The 27,218-nt window shown below is 49.9% G+C and overlaps 1 protein-coding gene across 2 annotated transcripts in view; it reads left to right on the top strand.

Annotated features, from left to right (window-relative positions):
- Nucleotides 1–2,240: 2,240 nt before the first annotated feature.
- The window catches only part of ZNF831 (zinc finger protein 831), a 97,368-nt gene continuing 72,390 nt past the window's right edge, over nucleotides 2,241–27,218 (top strand). Inside the window, exon 1 of one of the 2 annotated variants that reach the window (XM_019637118.1) lies at nucleotides 2,241–2,373. The gene's annotated coding sequence lies outside the window, so the exon portion shown is untranslated. Of the gene's footprint in view, nucleotides 2,374–16,398; nucleotides 16,745–27,218 lie in introns of those variants that run through there. The other variant, XM_019637119.1, reaches the window with a different exon arrangement.

The following is a 27,218-nucleotide window of genomic DNA, read 5'->3' as shown; positions in this document are numbered from 1 at the left end:
TAATTACCAATAATTATCGAAGCACTTGCAAGTTTTTTGAAGCTTTTCTGCACTTATTTTACTTTGTTCTCACAGAGTTCAAGTTCTCTGATATACTTAAGCAAAAGGAAGCATTTCTTTTCTTAATTTTTTATTTTTAGATCATGTAATTTGGAGTGTTTACAAGGCAGGCAGGCGTTCTGTCTTCTTGGTCAGAGCTTTTACTCTGCTTCCCATCTGTTTCCATCTTGTCACCCAATAAGAAATGAAATGCTGTCTAAACGATATGGAAGTCTCTTTCTTATCAACGGTAATGTGGTCAGCTTCCAGCCTGCCCAGAATCCTCCCTTGTGCTGTCATTTGAGCCCCGCCGAGCAGGGCTGAAGGGCACAGACTGGGTACTGAGCTCCCGCTGCACTGTTGACATTGAGGCTGGACCATTCTTGGATGTGGGGCCATCCTGGGCATCGTAAGGTGTTTAGCAGCATCCCTGGACTCTAACCACTGGACTCCAGCACTGTCCCCTAGTTGTGAAAACCAAAAACGTCCCCAGACATTGCCCAAATGTCCACTGGCAGGGGCACTGTCCCTTGGTTGAGGACAGCTTTCAGATGAGGGTGTCGCAGCTCCGAGGGTTTGCCCAAGGCCTGAGCGACGGTGCCCTGAAGTGACGGAGGCTGTTGGCACTGACAGCCCACAGTAGCCCCCAATTCAGCAGAGTATGCTGCCTTCTCCTCTTCTATCCCCTGTTCAACTCCCCAGCCTGTCCTCCTGCCACAGTCATTTCCAACACGAGTGCCTCTAATTCAGCACACTTACCTCTTGGGGGTTATAGGTGTTGTTTCATGCTTCTGCTCTTTTGCCTCTCAAGTTTCATACCTGAGAGGGCAGGCTCAGACATCTCACCTGATGTGGAGTGGCCGGCAGAAGTCTGTGGACGGGGCAGGAGAAAACCCTCCAGTGAGGCTGCCCCACAGGGACCCCGGGAGTGTGGGTCAGCTCCCGGGCACAGGCTGCCCCACTCCCTGGGCTGTGGAAGTGAGGAGGGGACCCGCTGGGGTGGCAGAGAAGACGCGCTGATAGTCCCCCGGACAGCCCTGAGAAATCACCTGGATCCGTCATGTCCCCTGTCCTGCCAGAACCCCTGTGTTAATACCAAGCTTGGAGTGTCCTACCTGGTGAACTCTGACCTGCCTGGTTTCCAGTAGCTCTCTTCGTCTGCCCTCTCTTTCTCTCTGGCCGAAAGCATTGATTTGGGTCAAGTCACCACTTGGGGAGTGGGTACAAGTGTGTTTGTGTGGTGTGTGTCTTGTCCCTGGCGGTGGTGTTGCTCAGGGAGAGGGGATTCTTTGTTCTAAGGTCTCCCACATTTAGAAAATGTTGGCTTAAACAGGATACTTTCTTGCAGGACTTCTCAGAGCCTTTACCTGCTAACATGCTCTGTGACTACCCAAGAGCAACACACCAGCTACCACAGTTCCCAAAGTAATTTGACCACAGGACACTTTTGCTTTTCCTGGGGTATCTCATGCCACCGTCCACAGAATACTCCTTGGGAAAAGTGTCACCCAGATGTGAAAGGGCACCTCGCCGGGCTCCATTGGTCAGTTCTAAGGTAGCTCTGAAAGTAGGAAGGATGAGAGACAGCCAAAAATGGAAGCCTCAACCCTCTTTGGGTGTGCTGGCACTCAGTGGCTGGATTCTGAGCAGGACCCTGGAGAAGAGAAAATATTTCTCAAATGTCTGGGCATTCTCAAAGCTGTGGGGGTTAGTCTGGATGATGTCACCTACCTGTCCATGTTGGTGGTCATTGGGGGTGGGGTGGGGGGTGTGGCTGGAAGAGACGGGGTTGGGGGGAGCCCAGAGGGAGACGTGCCCACCCTCCCCCTCCAATACCCAAGAGGGGAGGTGAAAGGGCAGACAGTGTAGAAAGAGAAAGGAAAACAGAAGTTTCCACTTGTACCGGATGGCTTTGTTTTTTTATCTGTTTGCAAATGTTCAGTGTAATGGTTTGAAACCCAGCCGTGTAGCTGCCGCCGCCCACACACAGAGCTGCAGTGGCACTGAGCTTCAGCAGGCAAACCGGAGCGCCAGCGTCGGCCATTAAACCCGAACCCACACCAGGGCAGGCTGCTCGCCTACCCCCAGTGTCCCTCTGCCACCCACACCAGTGTCCCCCTGCCACCCACACTGCCCCGGCACCCCCGCCACCCGCCACCCCCACCACACACAATTTTTTTTTTTAATCTCCAGCACTCGGTTTCTCTAGAGAAGGCATAAAGAGAAGCAAAGGCAGAGATGGGACGAGCAGGGAGAAAGCTCCTGCCTCATCGGAGCCACCGGTTCTCGGGAGAACGCGGCAGCCCCACCTGCCCGTGGACTGACCACTGAAAGGTGAGAGAGGGCTTTGTGATTTCTGTATGCACCTGGAGGTCTGGGAGGCAAGGCCAGGTGAAGGGACCTTAATCATTGAGCCTTGTCTGTTGCCTCCCGAGTGATTCTATCAGGCAAGCATGATGGACGCTCCCTGCCAAGCACACGCAGTCATCTCTGACATAAGCCCCCACTCAGGTCCTTGCGAGAGCTTTTGAACCAGGGGGTGCGTTACCCCCCCGCCCCCACCTTTCAGCACAGCCTCCTAAGCCTGAGATGTGGATTAAGGTCTGCTCCTGCCTTTGGTTTGACCTGTTGATTTCCAACTCAGGCTGCTGACCCTTTCTCCGTGGAGTGAGCACTGACCCATTCCTCTGGGGCCACAGGGAATGGCTCTCCGTCCAAGGGGCTTTGGGAAACCTGTTTCCCCAGTGACCCCAAGCCCCGTAATCAGAAGCCATCAGACCCAGCTGTCCAGCTAATCTGTATGAAATAGGTTTCCTTCCCAGTAGAAATCAGCAAAGTTTAAAATAGAAGGGACCGTGTCGGAAACAAAGCTGCAGAGTTCTGTGTATATGATGCAACAGGCAGGAACATTTGCATGGAAAATATTAACTGCAAATGACACAGCTCCCGACCATGTGAGCCAGGAAAAGAAATGATTTCCTTGCTTATTAAGCATGTTTGTGGGTCGGAGGGAAGCCGAGTGGGGACATCTCTTTTGGAAGGTTTAAAACTGTCGACAGGAAGGAGAGAAATAAAACAGGAACAACAAAGATGGAGGGAAAGAAAAAAAGGCCATAATGCCACGTACACGTAGAAGACAGGCAGATAGGAAAGCTCCGAGTTCTGTGCAGTCAGGGATGAATCCGTTGGCAGAGATCTATTTTTAGTTTCCAAGATCTACTGTTACATTTTGCCTGGCATTCATGAATGTCACAGGCATGTTTCATTCACAGGTTCTGAAGGCCCTTAGCATGTCATTCAAACCGGGGGGACGTCGACCCTGGTGGAGGGGTGCCCTCTGGTCCGGCGGGGTCTGGGCTCCAACACAAACACAGGTCCAGAATGTCCCGCCCTCTGGCCTTGCCCTAGCCGGGTGTATCCGTTACTCTCCTGGCTCCAGCCCTTGGGGGTCTGGCCACTGGCCAAGGGGGGATTGGATTGTTAGCTTTGTTTTTCCAAAAGGAAAGGCTGTCCATGCTGAAAAAAAAAAAAGTTGGACTGTGGCTTGGAATAAAAAAAATGGCGTTGGGGGCAATTCCATCATCACAAAGAAGAAAAATGAGACCTCCTAATCTCCAAACAAGGCTGATTTGGACAAAGTAGTTTTCATGACTAGGGACATCTTCCAATGTAGGTTAGATTTCAGCAGGAACTAACTACGGGACTGGGATTGATCGGATGTTGGCTGAAGTTGTATGTGAGGCTTAATTAACCCCCAAAGCCTGTCCACATGTCAGAGCCCGGGCTGTAACTCTGGAGAGGATTTAAATGCAGGGGTTATTGTGAGCATGGCGCCTTGCTCCCCAAGGTAGTCACAGAATAGCAGCCGGCTTGAGCAATAGGCGAGAATGAGAAATGAGAGGCCAGTGGGAGTCGAACTGTTGGGACAGCGGCTTTTTTGCATTGGCAACAATTATTAGGCCAATAAGAAAGTGACTGTATCAGGGCCGCTAATTAGAAGAGATCCCTTATACTCTCTTCTTCAGACTACTCCTCTGGCAGCTTAGAGTCACACGGACTCGCTGGCTACTCGCTGTTCAGCGCCATTTGCCAAGGCCTACGTGGAGTCTTCACTTACTCCATAGGTCATTTCTGGTTGGTCCATCCAAGACGAGGGCACAGAAAATGTCTTGAGTGGGCTTGGGGAGTTCCCAAGGCACGTGGCTGGCCTCTCCGCTGAGTGGAGGAACACACGGTACGTGATCGCTGATGACCACTGGCAAAGTCAATTTTCAAGGCCTCAAGGGGCACCATTGAATTGCTGACGTTTTTAGGAGGAATGGTCAGAACAACTCAGAGGGTGTGAGAGAGCAGGGCACTGACCTTGGGTGTCATGCCATGAAAGCTCAAGTCCATCCTGTCACCCAGACAGCTGACTCAGAGATGTCAGGCCCACCCATCTCGCTATGTGTGTCTGGATGAGTCTTGTCCTCCTGACCACACCGTGCTCCTTGAACCTCGCTGATAACTGCCTTTCCCAGGGCCTCTTCAGCAGGCACTGGAGGATTGTTGTGGACTGGGAACCCCTGTGTTCAGCCCTGGCAAGGGGCCATGAGGGGGAGCCACAGCCTGGTAACAAGGCTCTCTGGCCCCTGCCAGACCAACCATGTCTGTGGCCACAAATGTACAAGATGGTGCCCATCTTGGTGCATCAGACAATGCCGATGGCTTTCAGGTTCTTGTCCTGTTTGAGACCTGACTGGAGGATGCCATTTAAAAATCAAGCAACAGCTTCCTCTGATACCCCAAATCTAGAGTCCTTTTGCTGCTTTGTGATTTTTTTTTTTTTAATGTACCTGGAGTCCTGACCTGCAAGACCAGATGAAGGGATTTGAATCATGGAGCCCCGGCTCCATCGTAGTCGAAGTTCTGATTAGAGGAGGTCCTACTGTTGCCCAGTGCCGCGCCATGGCGGGGCTTACCTGCCTTTTTTTTTTTTTTTTTTTTTTAGCTGAGCCATCCTGCTACCTATTGGCAGCTCAGCAGCTGCTCAGCTCGGGCTGGACTCGAACCACTGTTGCTCAGAGCTCAAACTCTTGAGCGAGCTCTTAACCAACTGAGCCATTCGGCCGGCCCCCTGCCTTTCTTTCTTTAATCCTTGCAATGGCCCGGTGAGGCTGGTGCTGTCCCCACCACCACTTTCTGGAGGAGGAAACTGAACCTAGTATATTTTATTTGTCACACTTCATCTTAAAAATATAAAATTTTGCATTGTACTCTGTAGTCTGGCCATTGGCCTTATTATAAAATAACACTTGCCTCTAAAAACAAAAAAAGAATCTTGACGGAAACCTGTCGCTGCTGGGTGAGGTGCCTGTTTACCTGTACTGTTGTTAGGTGGCACTCCTGTGGCACTCTGCCCGTTCCGGAAGTACACGCGTCCCAGCAGAAAAGCTTGGGTGTAGCCCATCGGAGGGGCAGACCACAGAGCCCCGAGCACAGGGAGGGTGGTCTCCGTGTAGGTTTAGTGCTGAGCCTTCTGCGTCTGGTGGAGTCTCCCGGCAGTGCCCCCGAGTCTCTGTACCTTCCCTGCATAAGTAGGGACTTGGGCACGTCGGCATTCTGCAAAGGGTCCCAGTGGACTGGCACGCGATGGCGAAGCTGTGCAAATGGTATGGGGCGGGGGCTCTCCAGGGAGCCCCCAGAGCTGGACCCTCACTCCCAAGCAGCCCTTGGCTACAGGCCCTCCCTGCCACCACCCTTCTCCCGCTGTGACCTGCCACGGGCCTCACATCCTGAAAGGAGCCCTAGAAACAGGCCCTGTTGATGAAAACACACGTAGCCTTCGCCACAGGAAACGCGGCCTCACGTTCGCAGTGATAACCACCAGGCTCCTCGCAGAAACCAAAGAGGGATGGATTTTAGACGGTTCACTAAATTAGGAAACACATGTTCTCCCTCCCTCCCTGCCTGCCTCTCTCCCCCCAGCAGTTCTCAGTTCACCTCACATGTAACCTCTGCCCCCCCTTCCTATCCCACATCGGGAGGCTGGGCGTTTAGGAAACAAACTCTGTGCTCCTTTGGGCTTAGGTAAAAGCTGTGAGAAAACAGGATATTAGTAATGATAGAAGCCAACGGGCCTCGGGCCCCAGGTAGGGTTGTCAGATAAAACACAGGGCGCCCCGTTAAAATTTGAACTCCAGGTATGCAACAGATACTTTATTAGTATAAGCATGCTCCAAATATTGCACAGGTCACACTTATACAAACATATTATTCATTGTTTCTTTGAAATTCACATTGAACTAGGCATCCTATACTTTGTATGTGTTTGCTGCAACGAGTAACCGGCACACAGGGGACCCGCCCGGCGAGACTCAGCATTTCTTCTGGAACCTTTCCCTGCAGACTCGCCTCCTGGCCCTGTGACAATAAAAAATAAAGCAGCCTTTATGATAATAAACCCAGCGGCTCCTCAGCCCCGGGCACCCACTAGCATGTTCCGTGCGGGAAGGGTCTGCCCAGTGGAGGCGTGTTGTTGCTCATCGTCCAGGGGGGAAACTGAGGCCCAGGGAGCTGGCGTGACTCAGGGCGCTCAGTTGGCTGCGGCCTGTCTCGCTGAATAGTACTTTCTGGCAGTGGGTGGGTAAGCAGCTTGAGCACTGGGGAAAGCAGGCTTCAGAGGAGCAGTAATAACAGGTTAGCTTGGAAGTGCTCTGTGCAGAGATGGGAACGTCTATGTCAACACATGCAAATTATATGCAAATACACTTGGCCGCCTGCAGGCTGCCCTACCTGGATGGGAGACGCATGAGCATGGTCCCCCAGCCCTGGGTTTCCGCAGGGGCAGGTGTACCTGGCTGAGCACGCCGGGTCCCAGAGAGGTCCACGTTCCCGGGCTGCACGTGGGCTGGGGCGGGAGGCATGTGTGTGCGTGTGAGCAAGTGCGCACACGTGCTTTCTTGGCTGGGTGAGGATGCGAGGGGGCTGGTGTGGAGGTGGACGTGTGAGGCTGGGGGAGGGTGTCGATGTATGCGTGACTTGCCACCTTGATCTGTGCACCCCCAGCAAGCCACATGGCTCCTGTGTCCTGGCATAACCTCTCCCGAGGCTCTTTGGCGTATCTCTCTGCCTAGGAAGAGGCAGCCTCTTTCCCTGGGTGTCCTCCCGCTGAGCTGCCCCAGGGGTGAGGGCCACACCCATGGTCCAGGCCCTCTCTCCTCCCTTCTCCACCTCATTGCTTCCCACTAGACCTCCATACCTCAGTTTGATTCTCAGGTGTCAGGAAAGCCTTCTTACATGCCCGCTCCCCGACCGCTCCGATCCCCTGGTACTCATCACAATTATAATTAAACTATGAAATGTGGCTCTCACCTTGGAAGATCTTAGACTCCAGGAAACCAAGCTAAACCCATGACAATGCGGGGTTGCTAAGATACACCCCCAAAAGTGCCACAGAGAACAGTGCTGCTGAAGGTCAGGATGGGGGGATACCTCCAGCTGCGGGGACCCCGGAGGCCGTTGTTGAGGAGGCCGTGCTTGGGTCTACCTTGATGGACAGTAGGCTTTGGGTATGTGCACCTGTGCAGGAAGGGAACTCCAGCTGAGGGAGCAGCATAAGCAAGGGTATGGGTGGCGGGTGCGTCCATTCACCCGCCATGCCGGGCAATGGGCTCGGAGATGGTGACAAGGTGCGAAGGTCCCTGACCTACGGGGCTTCCAAGCAACGACACATTTAATAGTGTGGTTCCTGACCCCACAGGCGCGGGAGCGTAAGGATCTGAAAGGTCAGTGTCGTGTGGCCTCCTGGGGAGCAGAAACAAGGAGGTGGCAGAGGCTGGCGCCCATGAGGCCTTGCAGGCAGAGGAGATCACTTAAGTGCAGTGGGACCACTGAGGACTTGTAGCCAGAGTGGGGGTGTGCAGACATACCTTCGCCATGGCTGAAGAATGGATCTGTGAGAGGCAAGGCTGAAGGTAGATGACTAGACTTTCGTGAGCTGTGACCCGTGCAATTCGATCGAAACCCTGCTTGGCTACCCGCACCATCCCTGGCCCAGCAGACTCAGCGGCTATTCAGCAGCGGAAGAGGGTCTGCTCAGACCCCGTTTCCAAGCCCCCTGTTTCCCGCTTGGCTTCCCCGCCGCCTTCCTCTGGAGAGCACACGCCTTGGCTCCGTGCCCACACTCTCTGAGTTCTTCCTCTCTGAGCCAAGTCCTGCACAACTGGACCTGAAGAGAACAGGAAGGAGCCACTGCCTGGCTGCTGAGAAGGTCAGGGCCTGGTTTCTGTTTGGCCCTCCTCACTGGGTCGGGCCCATCTTCACGGGCTGGCCTCCCCGGGGGAAGCAGGAGCCTTGGCAGGACTAGCGGAGTGCTTCCCTGGGGAGCGTGCTCCAAGGTGAAGTGCTTAATTGTTCTGGCCGCTGCCCAGGCAGCCTGGGTCTCCTGGCTGCCAAGATGTGATCAGGGGGCTGTCCCAAGGGCCACAAGCGCTCCCCAAGAAGGGCATGTGAGAGGTATGGTGTCCCCACCATACTGAGTTACGGAGGGACAAGGACTTAAAAGTGCTTTGGCCAGCATGGCCTGGGAGAGGGCATTTCTGTCTTGCTGCTTCATGCTGGGGTGAACTCTTCCTTTGAAAAAGCCACAGGCCACTTTTATTCTCCTAACATACGTAACTAAGAGGCTTGGTTCAACAGTTCCTTACCCAGGACCTACTTGGAGCTAAGCTAAGAAAGCTAGATTTTTGTGCCTATCTTTGAGGGGTGCATAGTCTAGTGAGACAGGCGGACACATACACAGATCATTGCAATACGCTGTCCCAGGTGCACAAGGAAGAAAGTGCACACCGCCAGGGGACCCTGGATGGGAAGGACGTCCCCACTGCCTGGGCGAGTCGGGTCATAGACACATGTGCTTTGCTTGGATTTCTTTGGCACTGGGGGTAGAAGCGTCACCCACAGCAATACTTGTCAACTTTATTCTTTCTTTTCCCATTCACCTTCTCTCGTCAATGTCCCTCTTCTCCAGACTCTGTGCAAAGTTCCTTCTTCTGTTCTGACCCTGGTATTTCTCAGTTGCTTTCCCTACCCCCGTGCTGTGGAGGGTGCTCCTTAGGATAAAATCTCTCCTGTGGCCTGAAAAGCTCTTCATCATTTGTCCTCTGCACGCCCTGTGGCCTCGTCTCCCAGCACTCTCTTCATCACCCTCTAGACCCCTTAGTCTTCTGCTCATTCTAGCTTGACAGGTGAGGGCTCACCCCAGGGCCTTTGCACGTAATGCTCCCTCTGTCTAGAAGCCCTTGCCCTTCAGTTTCCCCATGGCTGAATCTGTCTTTAATTTCAGGTCCCTCTTCAGGGATGCCTCCTTCCCGTTCCTCATCACTTGTCACCACGCTCCCTTTTACTTTCTTCATCGCCCTTATCTCTACCTGAAATCACCTCACTCATTCGTGTGTTTTCCTGTTTTGGATTCTCTCTCTCACTAGCATGTCAGCCCCCTGAGGGTAAGGATCTTCTCTGTCTTACTGTCCCCTGATCCTCTGACCTAGAAGGGAGCTTGGAAGCTGGTTGGCACTCAAGAAATATTTGGTGCACAGGTAACTGTTGAATGCAATTTCCCTGACAGCTGGGGGGTCGGGGTGGCCTCTTCTTCCATTGCTTTTCTCGTTATTATCCACCTGATTGGCTTTTGTCCTTATTTTCTCCCCTGTTATCTTGATGATGCATCACATAAGAGACCACAGAGCCATCCAGTGAAGACAAAGCTGTCTCAAGGCCTGGGGAGCGAAGGAGCTCCCTGGCGGCTCTGTCTGCAGGGAGTGGGGAAGCAACAGGGCCGGCACACGCGTGCGTCCATGCTCTCGTCCGCACACCTGCATGTATGTCCATGTTTGCATGGATGTGCATAGCACACCGTGTCAGAGACAGTGGCAGCCAGAGTGTGGTGTGGTGGCTAACGGCCTGGGCTCTGGTTTCACCTCCATGACCTTGAAAGTGTGGGGGGTGGCTCTCCGGTTTTAACTCAGGCGCTGAATCTTACTGGGCATGATTTCCTGGGGCTCCAGGTGAAGAGGCTTCTGCTGCCAGCTCCGTGGGGCAGGCTGCCATGGGTGCTGGAAGGGGAGGGGACACGTTGCTGAGTTAGATGTTACCTGAAGTACTTTTAGCTCCAAATTCCATAAGCCTTATCCTTTGGGGATGGGAAGAGATGAGGTGGGGACCCGGAGCCGAGGGGAAAACTCCCCTCCATTGGGACGACGTCGTCTGGCCTTGAGAGAGGTGCTAGGAACCGCCTCCTGGAGGGTGTGAAGGGATGGCCAGCCTGCAGAATGGATGTGCGAGGTGTGCGCTCTTCCTGGCGCTCAACCAAAGACTCTGACGTGCCCAGCACTTAGAAACAGGCCCCACGGAGAGCTGGAGATGGCTGTGCCCGCGCTGCGGGAAGGGGGACACAGACGCAGGCTTGCTCTTCCCTCGGGGTGCGCATGGGACTCTGAACTCTGCCTTTCGAGGGAAACTGGGTCGCTTACAACTGGAGGTCTGCTTCCTTCTAAAAAGGACTTGGGGGGCTTACCGTAAGAACGCAGCCAGAGGATAAGACAGTGGGAACGCGAGATCAGAGGCCACCAAAAGGAAGAGAAGCTGCATCTCTGGGAAGGGCCGAGGGACTCAGGCCGGGACTTGGGCTCGAGGAACAGCCATCATTTGGTTTGACACGGACGAAAGCATTCTTGGCTGAAGAGGCAGCTGGCAGAGGCTAATATACAAATCTGCGTTTTAATCTGTTTATTGAAACATTTAAACATATTGTTTTTGTAAATACATCCAAAAGACGCTGATTAGCCCATCTCCCAAGTGGCGATTAGCCCATCTCCCAGCCCGGCCATTTTGTTTCCCATCTGGACCTGTGAACTCTTTCCCTTGAAAAACAAAAACAAACTCCTTACGTAGGAAACTTTTGAGCATGGGGGGAGGGGGGCCCGCTTTTCTTGTTACAGTTGAAAGAAATGTAAGGCTTTTTCTTTCTGGTCTAAAAAATTAATCTCCAAAAACAGTGGGTGATGCCAACAAACTCACTCCAGGCGCTGAAAGGGACTTCGTTTTTACACTCTGTGATCAGAAGTGTGACGGCCAGGCGCTCAGGAGCCACATCACGTTGTCCTAAATAGGGACACCATTTGTAGGGGAACCAAAGGCCCTGCCTCCCCCTCGCTGTTCGTCTGTCACTCAGGCACTTGCTTTATACGTGACTCTTCGACTCTGCAGCCAAGGGCACGGGACGGGGTGAGGAACTGTAGAGGCGATGACGGTGGGAGAGCACCGTGGGTAATGGGTCCTGCCAGGCTTCACGTCTCCCCCCACGGGTCATAGTCACAGCCCCGGGAAGCCAGGAGCCAGCCTGAAGGAGCCACCTCCATCAGCGTGGTGGAGCTGCTCTGGAAAGGGTCGGGGGAGGGGGAGAGCCTTTGCTGCACAGGGAGAAGGGATGAGGATGGTTTGGAGAAACGGTCTTGTGAGTTAGAGGGACATCATCCTGGTGAATTTCTGCCCTCTACTCACTCAGCCACTGGCCACGGCCGGGTATCTTTCTGCTTCCTCACCCAGCCCTCCCCAGGGGGTTTGGGCCAGAGACACCCACCCAAACCCAGCCCGTCCCGGTGTCAGGAGAACCCAAAGGACTGACTCAGGATGTCTGCCATCATTTCCTCAGGACTGCTATCAGACCTCCGGGGTGCTTCTTGAAAACAAACTTAAAAAAAACCAGCAAAAAAACTTCTTTAATTTTACGTAGGCCTTTTTCTTTCTTTTGAATAAATTTTCCTTTTTGGAATTCTTTTAGGTTTGCAGAAAAGTTGCAACGTTAGCACAGGGCATCCCCATACCCCTTCCCCCGGGTATGACATGAGCGTGGGGCATTTGTCACAACTGGTACTCAGCTGTACCTGAACCCGAGACTTTACTTGGATTTCAACAGTCCTCTGAGTGTTGTCTTTCTGCTCTAGGGCCCAAGTCAGGTGGTATCTTTGGATACACCTTTTAAAAAAATTAATACTTAGGGAGTTATTTTAATGGCTGTTACAAAAATACATCATGACCACATCAACTATGATTACAGCTTGGGGCAAATTAAGTGACAAGAGCAAGTCAATGTGAAGAAATACATTATCAATATCCGTGAAGATGACACGCAGCTTGGTGAGGAGGAACGAGGCACACTGTGTCTAGCCCCGTCCCTTCCCAGCCCCGCTGAAGGGAAGGGGTGGTGTTCAGCGTCCCCACAAAGCCAGTGACAGAGTCCTGGCCGGGGCCAGGATGGGGACTTCCACAAACCCACAGCGCCTCTCTCCTCAGCGGAAGGAAGAAGGAGGTGGAGGAAACTCTCGGTGGAAATAAAGTTTCCATTTCAATTATTCAACTGATCCTTGACCCTCATTACCACGGATAATCAAAAACTGGCCGGTGCATCAAGTTTTAAATAAAAACATCGTTTAAGTGGCTCTGAGGACGTGCAGATGGATAATTGCATGGGGCACTTGCGCTATTATGCTTTGGGCAGGGCGGGGGGGGCACTTTTCTGTCTGCACAAAATGAGAACAATAGCCACTGGCACAATGTCACCCTTCTGCGGGGCGCTCCTTTCTTCAGAGCCCCAACAGGTACAAGCTTGTTGCCCATCGCACATGGAAGGTGACTACACCCCTCTTTTGATAATGAGGAGAGCGTAATGGGGGAGTGCACTGAACCCAAAGAGGGAACGGGCTTAAACGAAAATCTGAGTGCATGTGTTTCCAAGGGGCAGCAGTGTCCAGCCCCAGGAGGGCCGCGTCCCTCTGCCTCCCCCCACCCAGAAACCCCTGCGTTTGATTAGAGGCTGAAGGTGGGCGCCGATGAGGTTTGCCACGTTGGGCAGGTCCCACCTGATTTGTGAGTCTGTCAGTCTCTCAGTGAAAGGTGTGGATTTGCTCAGGGAATGAGGGATGTGATAGGTTTGTCATTCAGCAGCTGTTGACCGAAGGCTGACTGTGTGACCCGCACTGAGCCCGCCGTGTGGCAGGGTGTATGTGAGGGCCTGGCGGGGGACAGAGAGGAATGCCTGAGCAGTCACTGTGACCTATGGGACAGCTAACCTGAGAAGGGGTGGACACGCAGAAGGAGAGACGTGCTCTGAGATCCATCTCGGAGAGTCACCCGGGGAAGGGTGGCCCGTCTGGTCCCTCACCGCGGTGTATACAGAGTGTTGAAACAAAGAGACAAGCAAACATATCCATCCATTGTCACTTATTTATTTAACACATACTTTTGGGACTGTGACGCTGTGCTAGGCTTAGTTCAGTGCTCTGAATAGAGCCACTGGAGGTGGGGGAGGGGGAGAAAGGCAGATAGCAGGATGTGGGGACAGGGACAGCACCTGGGGACAAGCCAGAGAGTCTCGTCTTGCAGTCACTATCGATTTGACTCATCTGAGGCATCGAGGTGAGCTTGGTGCCCTGTTTGCTGGGGAGGCTGTGCCAGGTCCCTGGGCCCCAGGCTTCCGCTCAGGTTCATCACAGCCTTAGCTCCGGGGGAGCCAGGTGGCTGCACTTGGACTTGAAGACAGGGCTCCCTGAGGCTCTCCGCCCCGTGACTGCATATTGGGGGACCGGGGAAGGTCCCGCGGAATGAACCCAAAAGGCAGGGGTTCACTGAGCTCCCTTGGCCATGGCTTTCTCTGCAGGAATGTGTGTTATTGGGGCGAAGGGACATGCAGCGTGGCCCCTGGGCCCCGTTATTCCCCTCGCCTGGCTTCACATGGACACACAGCATGTCTGACGTCTTCTCCTGGCGTTGCTGCTTTTTCTTTGAAATAGCTTTGTTTTAAAGAACAGTCACTGCAGGCTGCAATTCTGCCAAATGAGCGTTGCTTTTGGCAAGGGAGCGGTAATCCCGTTTTTGTTTGTTTCCCTGGGAATACAAGGCCTGAGAACGCGAGTTCACCATTCTTTGGAAATGACTTTTTCTGTGGTGACTATTGCCACACGCTTAACTCATTGGTTGTCTGTCGCAGGCTCTGGAGGGTTGAATTACATCATGGTGCTAAGAAAAATTGGAAGGGGAGCGATTTATTTATTATATTGAGATATAACTCACGTAGTATAACATTTACTGCTTTTAAGTATATTCACAGAGTTGCGCAGTCATTGCTGTTATCGAATTCTAGAACATCTTCTACACCCCCAAAACAAACTCCATCCCCATCAGCACTCGCTGCCCTCCCTTCCCCGGACGCAGGCTTCCTGTCTGTACGGATTAGCCACTCGTGGACATTTCAGATAAGTGGACTCGTACAGTGTGTGGCTTTTGCGTCCGGCTTCTGCACTCCGCATGATGTTTGCAGGGTTCCTCTATGCTGCGGCACGGATCGGCACTTCAGTCCTTTCCATGACCTAATGATAGTCTATTGTATGAATACCACATTTTGTTTATCCATTCATCTGCTGATATATTTATTTTTAATCAACTGCAAAGGTTTTTTTTTTTTAAAGTAGTTCTTGAACCGGCAACTTTTTCATTAATTTATCTTAATGAAGTGCATTCAGACTGCAACTTGGGAGAAAAAAGGCAAATCAAGGTCTTTTTAGGCTATAGGGACAATTTTGTGTCTGAGGACTTCCTTGCTTAAGCCTGGGTGCAGCCTGGCTCCGCCCCCTGGGGTAGCCTCGCTCACCCTTTCTGCTGCAGCCTCTTGTTTTCCGTAGAGCGCTGCCCCTGAGCCTCCCTGCTTTCAGGTTTCTGGGGGTTCTCCCCCCAACTCCAGGGGAAGGCCCGTCTCTCCAGCGTGAGGGTTTGGGTGTTTCGCTGGCTGGCCCCAGCCTGAATTCCTGCGGCCCTCTTCCTGCTCCCCAGTTCCATGGCTGCCTCATGGCCGTCTCCCTTTCAGGGGCAGTGGAGCCTCACAAGGCTTCACATTTCGTACATTTTGGGGCCTCCCTCGCTTACCTCTCGCTGCTGCTTCTGCCCATCAAACTCTTATGCATCCTGCAGTCATTTCCCCCAGGAAGGCTCCCCAAACCTTCTTCCCCTGGGCTCCCATAAAACTGTGCTTTTATGTCTCATGGCCCGGATGGCTCTTAGAATATTTAACATCGGGAGAGATGGAAGTATCAACAAATCAGAATGGAGGCTGGTGTCAGGGCCCAGCAGACATTTACTCCTTGGTCGCTGGGTGCTGGGGGTCCCTCGGGAGGGGAAGGGACACTGGAGGTGAACTGTGCTCCGCATGCCAGCGAGTGGAGACCCGCTCATATGGGCACGTTGCATGGCAGCTGGCTCTGCACCTGTCTCTCACCCCTCTCAACTGCATGCCCCCTGAGGCCCCTTGCACGCGTAGTGGCTTTCACAGCCAGCGAGGTGCGTGCTCGTCGATGTGGGGTGTGGGGAGTGGAAGCCATGTGAATCTGCATAACTGGGTTCTTTCAGAGCCCAGCTCGCTGGGCCATATGAAATGCCCCCAAACCTCATCTAGCCAACATGAGGCCTAGATCCATGATGTCATCACTGATGGCAAAGTGGGGCGAGGGGGCCTCCCTTTCCCGGGTGAAAAATGGCACGTTTCAGAGCATCGGAAAAGCAGCTGAAAGGAGCTAACACACCGCAGCTCTGCATGGCCGGCTTCGCATCTGGTTGCCCGTCTCACTCCAAACGCGTTCCTTGCCATTAGCTCCGGTTCTCAGTTAGAGACCTGTTTTGCCTCTCAGCCTCCATCATTTAGAATAATCATGTTTTTCACCCTCCGTCACTCCTTCTGAAGTCAGAGACAGCAGGGTCAGGACTGGCATGGGGGAGAGGGGAGCTCACGGAGGGAGCAGAATTTAAGGGGCACCCAAAACTCAAGTCACTAACATTGTAGTTTAGTGCAGTATCTTAAAAATAAAAATGAAGGCCAACAGCTTCATACTGAACCAAATGTCAAAATTTTGAATGAGAACAGCGTCACAGAGATTCTTGTGAGGTTCCCGCCATCATCACTGGCAGTGGAGGTAGATGCCCACTCTGGGCCTCCAGGGACCTCCAGGCTTACATAGGGAGGCTCTGCAGACGCCCTTTCCACCCCACGTGACCAGGAAAATGATCAGACTGGCTCCAGCACTTACTAGCCTGCACAGAACAGCCTCAGCACTAACACAGCAGGCTGCACACCTCTGTTGACGGGTTGTGAGATCTGTAGCCAAGTCACACTTATCGAAGTCCTGAGCTGCGGTTCTAAGCTGCTCCCCTATCTGCATCTATCTCTTCCTGTTTGCAAAGGGTTCCTACTGTGACATTAAGCAATGTGTAGACAATCACTGACTTCCTATCTCTGAGCCACTTCAAGCTTCATCTCTGTTGAGTGTCCTCCAGGTTGCTCAAAATGGTATGTTTCTCAGTGACAGACGGCGTTGACTCAGAGGCCAAGCCATGCAAGGCCACCATCTTTCCTTTTATTTCCTAAGATGCAGGGAGCCTGTCTCTGACCTCCGAGATGCTGCCTGCAGAGTGGGGACCGGTGGAGGGTGCCTAAGTCGCCTTCTCAGCTAAGAGTAGCAAACTCCCTACACAGGCAGAGAGGAGGGCATGGAGCCCCCCTCTCTCCAGGTGGCCAACCCCCACCTTTCCTGGACCTGGTGATGTCGTCTCAGTTTCAGGCCAGGCCACTTGCGTTTCAATCAGAGCATCATTGGCTGGAAATACGTCTGTCTTCGTAAAGGTATGTAGCGTGCTGTATCAGATAGGCATATAGAAGATGTCAGTTTAAACAAACGAACAAAAAAGAGTAAACTCTTTTTTACCCTGTGCTCTTAATGATATATTTATCTCCAAGTGCGCAGTTATAAAGAAAGTGCTGCGTAAAACTGGGTCGGACCCAGTTTAGTAATTCTCTTGTGTGCTTAACACCACTGTTGGTTTTGTCAAAATATTTACTGCAATTCATAATGGCTGTCAGAAACCAGGTCCACAATCCATGTTGTGCTAAACATAAAAATAAGCGGTAAGGAAACGTGGTGTTTTGTAAGCAGTGTTCTCTTTTGGGATGATGTACCTGACTAAACCGAAGGTGTGAATTTGTTAGAAACATCACTTATATCAGCCCAAGAGTTGGGAAAGCAAAATGTACAGTCTAATCTTAAATATCAAGGTATTTGATAGAGATATTATTTATAGCGGTCCGATTCATCAACCGCTCAAGGGTAGCATTTTTCAGTGAGATTTACAAGGGACCCTGGGCTCTGGACCAATGTATTTATACACATATTTGGTTTCCCAGTATCCAAAATAGCTAGGAGATGGAGGGTCTGTCAGATAAACCCCGGGGCCCATGTTCTGGGAGGTAACGTGCTTCTCTGTTCCCGTAGCAAATCTTTCTGTAAGAATGAAACCAGAGATGTTATCTGCAGAAATGCAATGGGGGACAGGATGCAACTTAGAAAAAATGATAATATCGTCTGACTGGGAAAAGCAGAATAAATGTCAGGGCCCATTTAAAATAATGTGCCTTTTAACCACCCTAATTCTATTGCCTCAGGAGAGATCAATCATTTAGGACCACAAGGCTGATATTAATGAGAGGCAGTGCGTAGGTTCTGCAGCAAACTTGGGGGCTGTGGGAAGATTCTGAGAAAGCCAACGGACGAAGGTTGCATTTCAACTGACAGGCTGGGGAGGGGGATCGTCTGATAGGAGCAGTTCCATGTAAGCAGGGTTACCCCAAAGGACCTAGATGATGCCTGAGCTCCCCTGGAATGGTGGTGTTCAGAAATCTCTGCAGAGCCCTTTTGGGGCATATCCATAGAAAGCCTTTTTTTCTGCGTTGGCTTGCCACCAACTGAGAGGTCTTTGCAGGTCTTCATGGCTTTAGTTGTAGTTTTATTATGATCCCTTTGTATTCATAGCAGTGGTGCAGCTTTTCCTTATACAATAGTGATGCAAAATATGCTTTGAATTTAAAGGTAGGTAAGGAAAAGTGAGCCGATACAAAGAAAACTATGTAAGTCAAGGAAAAGGAGGTATGTCGAGTCGATGTTTCTCCCAGGGTAGCCTTGTGGGGCTCGGGGACGTGATTTTAGGTCAACCATAGATGCTGCATCAAAGAACATCAACTCACATGCCGGGAAGGTAGTTCCTGTTTCAGTTCTCTTTCTTTTGATTGATTTGTTTACTATTTATTATTTTTATAAATTAGCCATTTTGTCTTGAGACCATTACAGATTCACGTGCCGTTGCAAGCAATAATCCAGAGAGACTCCATGTACCATTTCCCCCAGGTTCCCCCAATCGTAACATCTTACAAATCACAGCCAGGAGGAAGGATATTGATGCTGACACCATCAAGAAACAGACCATTTCCGTCACCACAGGGATCCCCTGTGGCCACACTCACTTTCCTCCTCTTCACCCCTGATAACCGCTCACTGCTCTTCAGTTCCATAGCGTGTCATTTCAAGCACGTTATATGAATAGAACCATACAGTGTGTGTGCGGCCTCTGGGACTGGCTTTTCTCACTCAGCGTACTTCTCTGGAGGCTCACCTAATGGCTCTGTATGGAATAGTTTCCTCCTTTTTGCTGCTGAGTAATATTCTGTGACACGGACATACCGCCGTTGGTTGGAACAGTCATCTGTCGAAGTCACCTGTCTCCAGTTTCAGGCTATTACAAATACAGCTGCTCTGAACATTCGTGTCTGGGCTTCTGTGTAAGCGGAAGTATTCATTTCTGTGGGACGGATGCCCAGGAGTGCAATTCCTGGGTAGAATGGTAGCTGCATGTGTCATTTTTGAAAAGAAACCGCCCAACGCTTTTCCAGGATGGTTGTGCTACTTTGCATTCATAGCTGCAATGTTTCCGTGTTTCCACAGCCTCACCTGCAGTTGGTATTTTCATTTCTTGCCGTTCTGATAGGTGTACAGTCACAGCTCACTGTGGTTTTAATTTGCGTCTCTTGAATGGCTAAAAGTTCTGAACATCTTTTTAGGTGCTGTTCTCATCTGTAAATCTTCTTTGGTTCATTTTCTAGTTGGATTGTTGTTGATTTTTTTTAATGTTACATTTTCGTAGTTCTTCTATTTTCTCAAAGAGGTTGTGTAGAATTCTTCTTTAAATATCAGATAGAATTCTTCAGTGAAACCATCAAGACCGAGACTCCTTTTCTGGGAGTTTGAAAGTTACAAATTCAGTCTGTTTAATATTTAGAGTGGTAGTCAGTCACATGATGTATTTCATATTTGGTAAATTGTGATCATTTGTGCTTTTTGAGGAGTCGGTTCATTTAGTCTAAGTTATCAAATTTATAGGGATAAAGTTATTGAGAGTATTCCTGTGTTGTTCTTTGGATATCTGCAGGGTTTGTAGTGGCCTCCTGTTTCCTTTCTGATATTGGTAATTTCTGTCTTCTCTCATTTTTCATTTCTCCATCTTTGTAGAGATTCTAAAGATCATTTTAGTGATCTTATTAAAAAATCAAGCCTTTTCTTTCATTGATTTATTATTTTTCTGTTCCAATTTTATTGATTTCTTCTCTTTCGTTTATTATGTCCTTCCTTCCGCTTGTTTTGGGTTTCCTATACTCTTCTTTTGCTAGATTATTGAGGTAGGAGCTTAGATTATTTATTCAAGACCCTTTTCTTTCCTAATATAAACATTTAGTGCCAAAAGTTCTCTCTTGGCACTGGATTAGCCGTGTCCCACTGATTCTAAGATGTCGTATTTTCACTTTCATTCCTTCAATGTATTTTTTGGTTACTGTTGACATTTCCTCTTTGACCTGTGGGTTATTTAGTCGTGTGCTGTTTAGTTTTCCACCGTTTGGAGATTTTCCTGTTATCTTTCTGTTGTTGAGTTCCAGTGTGAGTCTATTATGGTCAGAGAACACACTCCGTATGATTTCAATTCTTTAAATTTTCTGAGGTTTGTTTTATGGCCCAAGATATGATCTATCTTGATGTAGCAGTCTGGGTCCAAGCGGGAAGTAGAACCCACACAGCAGATTCAACAACAGAAGTTTAACATAGGAATGATTAATACTGTAAGGAGTGACTATAAGATACCAGGGGACTCTGTGTGGTACTCTAGCATCGAGACGAAGGGCGAACTTGGAACGGGTTCAGACCCCACTGGCGAAGCTGTGGTTTGTCCCCCAACTAGCGGGAGTTGGCTGGTTTAGCCGAACTGCAACGTGTCTAGTGTTGGGGGGCAAACAACCAGCAACACCCTGGAGTTCAGGCAGGAAGCATGTAGTCGACAACAGGAGATGTGGGTGTGATCGGAAGTCAGCCCCCCAGTGGGGACAGAGGCCTTGGGAGCTCACTGGCTGCAGGAGTGAAAGTGGAGTGCTTCTCTGTGGAGGCCGCGGCCACAGGTGGGCTGTGCATGGTGTTGAAGAAGGGCTGCTGCACGTCCACGGGGACCCTCTGGCACAGACAGGCTGTGTCCAGGCTGAGCAGGTGCTTTGGTTTCCACATGTGGGGGCTGCAGATAGGTTGGCACCAGGCTGAGTCTGCGAGGTTACACAGGGACTGCATCTGGGGCTGGTGGCAGGGGTAGGCTCTCGAAGATGTCCTCTCTCTGGCCCCTGCTGGAAATCACAGGAAGGCGCTCCCTCCTGGAATGTCGTTCCAGCACCTTCTTTTGGGAAAACTGGGCATTGTGCCCACTTTATAGGGATAAAACTGAAAGGAATTGCATTGTTTATCACACAGCAAATGTTGACAGGTGTATTTGGAGCCGAGAGGTGATAAACTAATGACTGACACAGTCCGTCCTGTGGCTGCTCAGCTTCCATACGCACCCTTTTATTCACATTGGGGCTTCCTTAAAACAATAAGACAACGGATCCCTTTATCCTTCTTACAAGTGGAGAAGTTCTCGTTGTTCAAAACGAGAAGACCCCATCATTGCATCCCTCATGGGCTCCATTAATTACTCCTCAGATCTAGTCACAGGTTCACTGAAAATTCCGTTCCTTGAAGGCTAAATTGTAAAGTGAACCTCCAATAACTCATGTATAACTTGAAAAATAAGAAGGCAAAAGAAGTAGAGAATGGTTAGCACGCGTAAGTAAGCCCACCTATGTAGTGGGCACAGATCGCACACAGAGCTGCTTCAGTCCTCGTTCCTGTAACTGGCCCGAGCTTGTGGTTTGTACCTGTGACCCCCTCTTCCCTACTCTCCTCGCCCTCAGGGCAGACCCTCAGCTGCCGTGGGTTCTTTACCTCTTGGAGTATCTAGTAATCCCTGGAAAATCTGAGTGTTTACTTTTTTCTTCAAATCACAGTCACTCTAGTATGTGGCCATAGGTCCCTTCGGGGAAGGCTAGGCGGGAGATTTTCAGTGTGTCTTTGTGGCAAGAGGACAGGGTCCTTTTTCAAGGGGACCCAGGCTTCTCTTCCATCAAAGGCCTCTGGGTCTGTGAACTGACTTAGGTCGGAAAACTGAAAGAAAGGCTGTGATTCTGTATTTGGTGACTCAGGTCAGGTCACAGGCTACCACACTTAGAGTGTTTCTTGGTGTACAGATCAAGCAATTAGCCTGATAGGCGCAGCCCCCATTTCATTCCTGGGGACACCATGACCAATCAGTTCCTGCTAGAGATGCCTCAGAGCCAGAGGATTCTGACACCTGGCACGTCCCTGTTGCCCTGTGGTTGACATGCCCACTTTTCCTCTGACCATTAAGTGCTGCTGCTTGGCCTTGTGAGTCTGGGATGCCATCATTCCACTGAAACCAGGGAGCCCATCTCAAGGGTGACACCCCTCCCAGCTGTGTTGGCTTGAAAAAAGATCCACCACAGAGTTTTCCGGGAGGCAAGTGCCCTCACCAGTGTATTCCTCAGTGCCCCAGTGAAGAGAGAGGCTCTGGGTCTTCTTCAGGGTTGTGCTGAGGGGGTGGGTTTGGAGGGTTTCACGGTTGCACATTGTTGCCTTACAGCTACGTCCACGACGGCCCCCCCCCCCCGCACTAACCCCTGACCCAGCGAGGTCCTGAGGAAGTGCCTCGGAACACCGAGGCCCGGTGGAATGATATCGGTCATCTCCCTTATTCGGATGGACGCGGTAGAGTAACGCTGTCCTGGGGGCTGAGCAGGCTGTGCGAAGGCTCAGTACATGTTGGACTCCAACGTGAGCTGGTTAATGGAAAACAGCCTTAAGGCACGTAGCACATGGATCTTTGAGTAATCCAGTTTCACTTCCTTGAAATTTTCTCAATAAAAGCCATGCGACGACCCGACTTGGGGCTCAGTCCACGAGGCTGATGCCCCCTGGCCCCGCTCTAGCCTCACCTCTGACTCTTGGGCTCTTTAACTCTGCACCGCCCCTCTCACTTCTCACTGCCCTTGCCACGCAGGACGTGACAGCACTGATACATCCAGTCCAGAGTTCCTCGTTACCTTAGACTGCTTCCTCCCCATCATGCCAGGGAAACTCTGGCATCTCAACCTCATTAAATGTAAGTCACTGTTGTGTCCGGGATTCAGTCAACCAACCAAGTACGCTGTTAAAGTCATGTCCAGTGGCCCCGATAATGCATTAAATCCAGTATCTCTACTAAGTACAGCCCTAATCAATGAACCTGGCCTGATCCCTGTTGGTATTTTCCGCTGCTGTTGGTGTAACACCCTTATATCCATCCTCACACATGCGTTCCCCAGGTTTCTGCTGATAGACATTAGCAAGGGCCTCCCTTTTTTGGTGTGTAAGCTATTTCCTCCCTGGCCATAGGGTGCACCTGTCCCATTGCATCAGGCTGAGACTTGACTCGAATTATGGGCCTTTTGGCAACAGGAGGTCGTGGTGGGTTCTGACAAAAACGAGCAAAGCATCGAGCCCAAGTGAGAGTGTCACAGGGTTTTCAGGCTGAGAAAGGCTAGTGTTCTTGGATACTGGAGGGATAGTTGATGCTACTGGTGACAGAGGCTCAGGATGACTTGGAGATCAACATTGCCAGTGTCTTTATGTCCATTAAGATGTTCTTCTTCAGATCTCACTCTTACCGAATTAATGCCCTAATTTTCGTATGAGATACTCGGGGAGACTGGATTCAACGGCCATTTAATCCAGCAACTTGCACCATTAAGTTTTGTGTTTGATTTTCAACAATGTCAGCCCTGTGGCTGTAAGAAATAAGAGATGCTTAACTTTTGTTAGTCCCACAGGTCTTTGAGGCTCTGTTTTTTTGTTGTCATAATTGTTGTTCCCTCCATTCTGCTGTCGAGCCCATCATTGAATTCTTAAAATTTTGGTGATAGTATTTTTCAGTTCTAAAATTTCCATTTGGCTGGGTTTTTTTTTAATTTCTATTTCTTTGCTGAGACTTTCTATTTTTTATTTGTTTCAAGCATATTTGTAAGTGTCCATCAAAACATTTTTATGATGGCTGCTCTAAAATCTTTGTCAGATAATTCCAACATCTCTTGTGTCTTGGTCTTGGCATCTATGGATGGTCTTTTTTTCATTCAGTTTGAGATCTTCCTGGTTCTTGGCATAGTGAGTTTTAATTAAAAGTTGGACATTTTGGGTGCTATGTTATAGAATCTGGATTGATGAAGCCTTCTGCTTTAGCTGGCTTTTTTTTTTTTTTTTGATACTGTTTGGCAGGAGAGCGGGTAGACAGAAGTCCAGGTTACTTACTCACTTTCTGTTGACCCTCAAGGGGGAGCTCGTCCTTTCTGCTTGGTGAGGGTGGTGGTTGTCGCTCTCCACTAGCCATTACTGACCTTACCCTGTGGTTGCCAGAGGCTGGGGGTGGGGGAAGGGGCTGACCAAAAGAGGTATGGGGCAGTTTGGGCAGTGAGGAGGTATTCTTTTGCATCTTGACTCTGTTGTTAGTTATACAACTGTATCTGTTTATCAAAAATTTTAGAACTATACACTGAAAAGGGTGATGTACTATATATAAATCGTTTCTTAATTAAAAAACCCAAAACTCAGTGCAGGGTGGTAGTGCTGAAAGATGGAGAAGTTTGAGGTGTGGGACCTCTTGTGAGCTCTCTGCAGCCAAAAGGTCATCTTTGCAGACCCTAGTTAACATATGTCAACTGTGACTGAAAAGTAAACTGAGAAAAAACCCCTAACCCCCGCCCCCGCTTCTCAGATCCCCATACCTTTATCAGTAAAACCCCCAGGCCTCCTGTAATGCATATCTGTGCCCTGGATTTAGTGCACACACTCTGTGTGTTTACAGAGTGCCCACCCAAATGCTGTATTTCCAATGTGGGCAGTTTAACATGTAAGGGTTAAGTGTTGTAATTCTCAGAATCCCATCAGTATTTGGGACCCTTTGTCCTACCCGGCCTTGAATTCAGTGCTGCATCTGTTTGCTATTTTCCTGCCTAATTAATGTAATTATCTAAAACAATAGCCATCACCAATACAATATTCTGAATTATGTGATTTCACATCATAAACAAACAAATCTGTTTCTATCCTGCCGGGCGATTATGAATTGCAGTGTTGGGTATGATTTTACATGTTCTCAGCTGCAAGGGATCATGGTACACCTCCACTCCCGTAATGGGAAGAGTTGTCCTTGGGGTGCGTGACAGCTAGCAAAGGTCACCTCCAAAGATGTGTTCCGTGGAGAAAGAGGGGGGGGTCCTGGGTGACCGTGCTCACCTTTGTGTGAGCCCTGTCTGTCAGCCAACAACAAAGTGTAAACTATGCTTTCTCCATCTGCCGTAGAGGTGAGTCGTAGGCACAGCAGTCGCAAAGATAGGCTCCTTGCTTGTCATTTAACTAAGAATGGTGCCTTGAAATATACAATTGCAGGTCCTTTTGTACCCAGATATTTTCCTGCCCTGTCTTGCTTTTGAGAAAACAAAGGCCCAGGGAAACAAAAGATTTTTCCCAGAAAGAATCACAAAATATTGTTGGGCAGCTGGCATCCATGAGTGCATTTCCTTTACATTTGGTTATGTCTTAAGCACACTGGGCACAGTCCTGGGTGTTTCTTCTGCCTGAAACACTTCTTCCTCACATACCAGCATGGCTCACTCCATCACTAGCCTTCCATGTTTGTTCAGACATCACCTTCTCAGTGAGGGTCACCTGACCCGTCCCATTTAAAACAGCCACCCTCCCTTCTTGCCTGGCCCCTCTCCCACCCCCCTCCCCACACTCCTACCTTTCCTTACCATGCTCTATTTTCTTCCATAACACTTATCATTTTCTGATACATTATATAATTTATTTTAAAAAAAACAACGTTATCTGTATCCCCAACTAGAATGCAAGTTCCATAATATGAGCTCTTTTGTGACACATAGTAGGTGTTCCATAAACATTTGAACGGGTGAAAAGATCAATTTTCAATAGGTAGAAATGAAACTAGGATAGTCATATGCTCCATTAATGTCATCCTGAAGAGGACTAATTCATTCTACCACTTTTTGTTTGAAATATTTTACTAAATAAGCCGAATGCTTGTTAACGTGAGTGTCTTGATCATTCTTATGAGCTCCCAGCTGAGGAGACACATCTTGGCCAACCACACCGTGTACTCTAAACCAAGGAGGGTTGGAGCTCTATCTGCCAACTCTCTCTGCCAATAGTGACCTGCTGCCTCTGTCCGAGCTAGTTAGTTTGCATTCCAGAGAACGTTTTTGAATTAAAATGCGTGTCAAAAAATATGCAAGTACTTGAGCTGGTTTGCCCCAAGAAACAAAGGAAGATAATCTTGCTATAGGTTAAAATGCAAATTTATGGGCTGTTCAGATCCTTCAAAGAAATGGGTGAGAATACAGAGGGTAAAGATCAGTAGACACAGGTCGTATGGACACCAAATGAGTCTGGCAGGGTAACCAATGGTTGAAAAAGGGAAGCTGAAAAAACTCAGGCCTGAAGCATGTCAAGACCTTGTGATATTTGAGGAAAATAGACAGTACAATGCCATTTCCAGGGGTCTCATCAGTAATGACCCTTTCAATGCTAACGCGTTTATCTAGCCCAGCAATGTCCCCTGTGAGAAGTGGGTTATCAGTCAAGTCGCAGCCTGGGAGGTGCGTGGCAAGGCAGACATCACCAGTGGTCAAAATTACCCTTAAAATTCTTCAGTCAGGTACCATGCTGAAGCCACATTACTTGTTCAATTGGCTCTTGTTATCTAACAAACAACCCCAAACACAGTGGCTTTAAATGATAACCATTTATTTAACTTCTGATTCTGTGGGTCAGTGTTTTAGGCTGGGCTCAGTTGCATGGTTTTTCTTATCTTGGCTGGACTTACACATGTGTCTGTTGGGGACTGGCTGGGCCAGGAGGGCCTCCCTGGGGGTGACTTGTCTCAGCTCCCTGTGGTCGCTCATTGTTCAGTCCTCTAGCTTGGGCTTGTTGTCATGAGGAGGCAGAGCAGAAGCACCCAGTGTCCTGAGCCCTGGCTGTGGAGCCAGCTCACCATCACGAATGCCACTCTGTTACCCAGAGGTGACAGGCAGATAAAAAGCCTCCGTCTCTTGACGGGAAGAGCAGCAAAGTCCCCCTGCAAAGGCTGTGGAAACAGGGAGGTGTAAAGGATGGAGACCATTTTTTGGTCACCGACAAACAGTATTTCTCAGTACCTCCAACTCAGCCAGTTTTTCCTTAGGTGTTGAAACTTATTTCCTTGTTTCATCAACAAATGCAGCAGGGGGCTTGCATATTTGACGCACATTGTACCTGAAAGACTGCAAACACTGGAACTGCATTCAATAGTGAGATGCTTGTGGTAGGAAGGCCAAGGGGAGCTCAGCTCACCAAGGCTTTGGGTCTCCTCATTTTAGCGGGGCATTTGCTTATGGTCTTGGTGGCTAGGGCAGTGCCAAGTGATGGACATTATTTTCCTTTTTGTGCAAACTCGGACGTTGAATTCTACCTCATGTCATGTTGAGCAACTCCACAGTCTTCTTCAAGGCTGCACTTCATTCCGTCCACAAATATTAATATCATTGAACACCTACCATCTGCAGAGCAGTGTTCGGGACGCTGGCCATCCTGGCTCAACGGTCGATATTATGCAGCCATTAAATGTCATAATTCAGAAACAATTTCACAGCCTGAAAAACATAACTCATGCTCCAACTTGGATATATGAAGAGAAAATGTTCCTTTACCTTGCCTTGAGCTGACTGGATCTTCTCAAAAGCCCTACTCCCCGGGTAGTGGGAGGAAAGTTTTTAAAAAGCTAGCATGTATTTATTGGCTTCACCACATTTG

This window comes from Hipposideros armiger, unplaced genomic scaffold, assembly GCF_001890085.2.
Source record: "Hipposideros armiger isolate ML-2016 unplaced genomic scaffold, ASM189008v1 scaffold_32, whole genome shotgun sequence".
Taxonomy (NCBI): Eukaryota; Metazoa; Chordata; class Mammalia; order Chiroptera; family Hipposideridae; genus Hipposideros; species Hipposideros armiger.
Note: the sequence above shows the minus strand (reverse complement) of the source record. Positions and strands in the feature narration are given on the sequence as shown.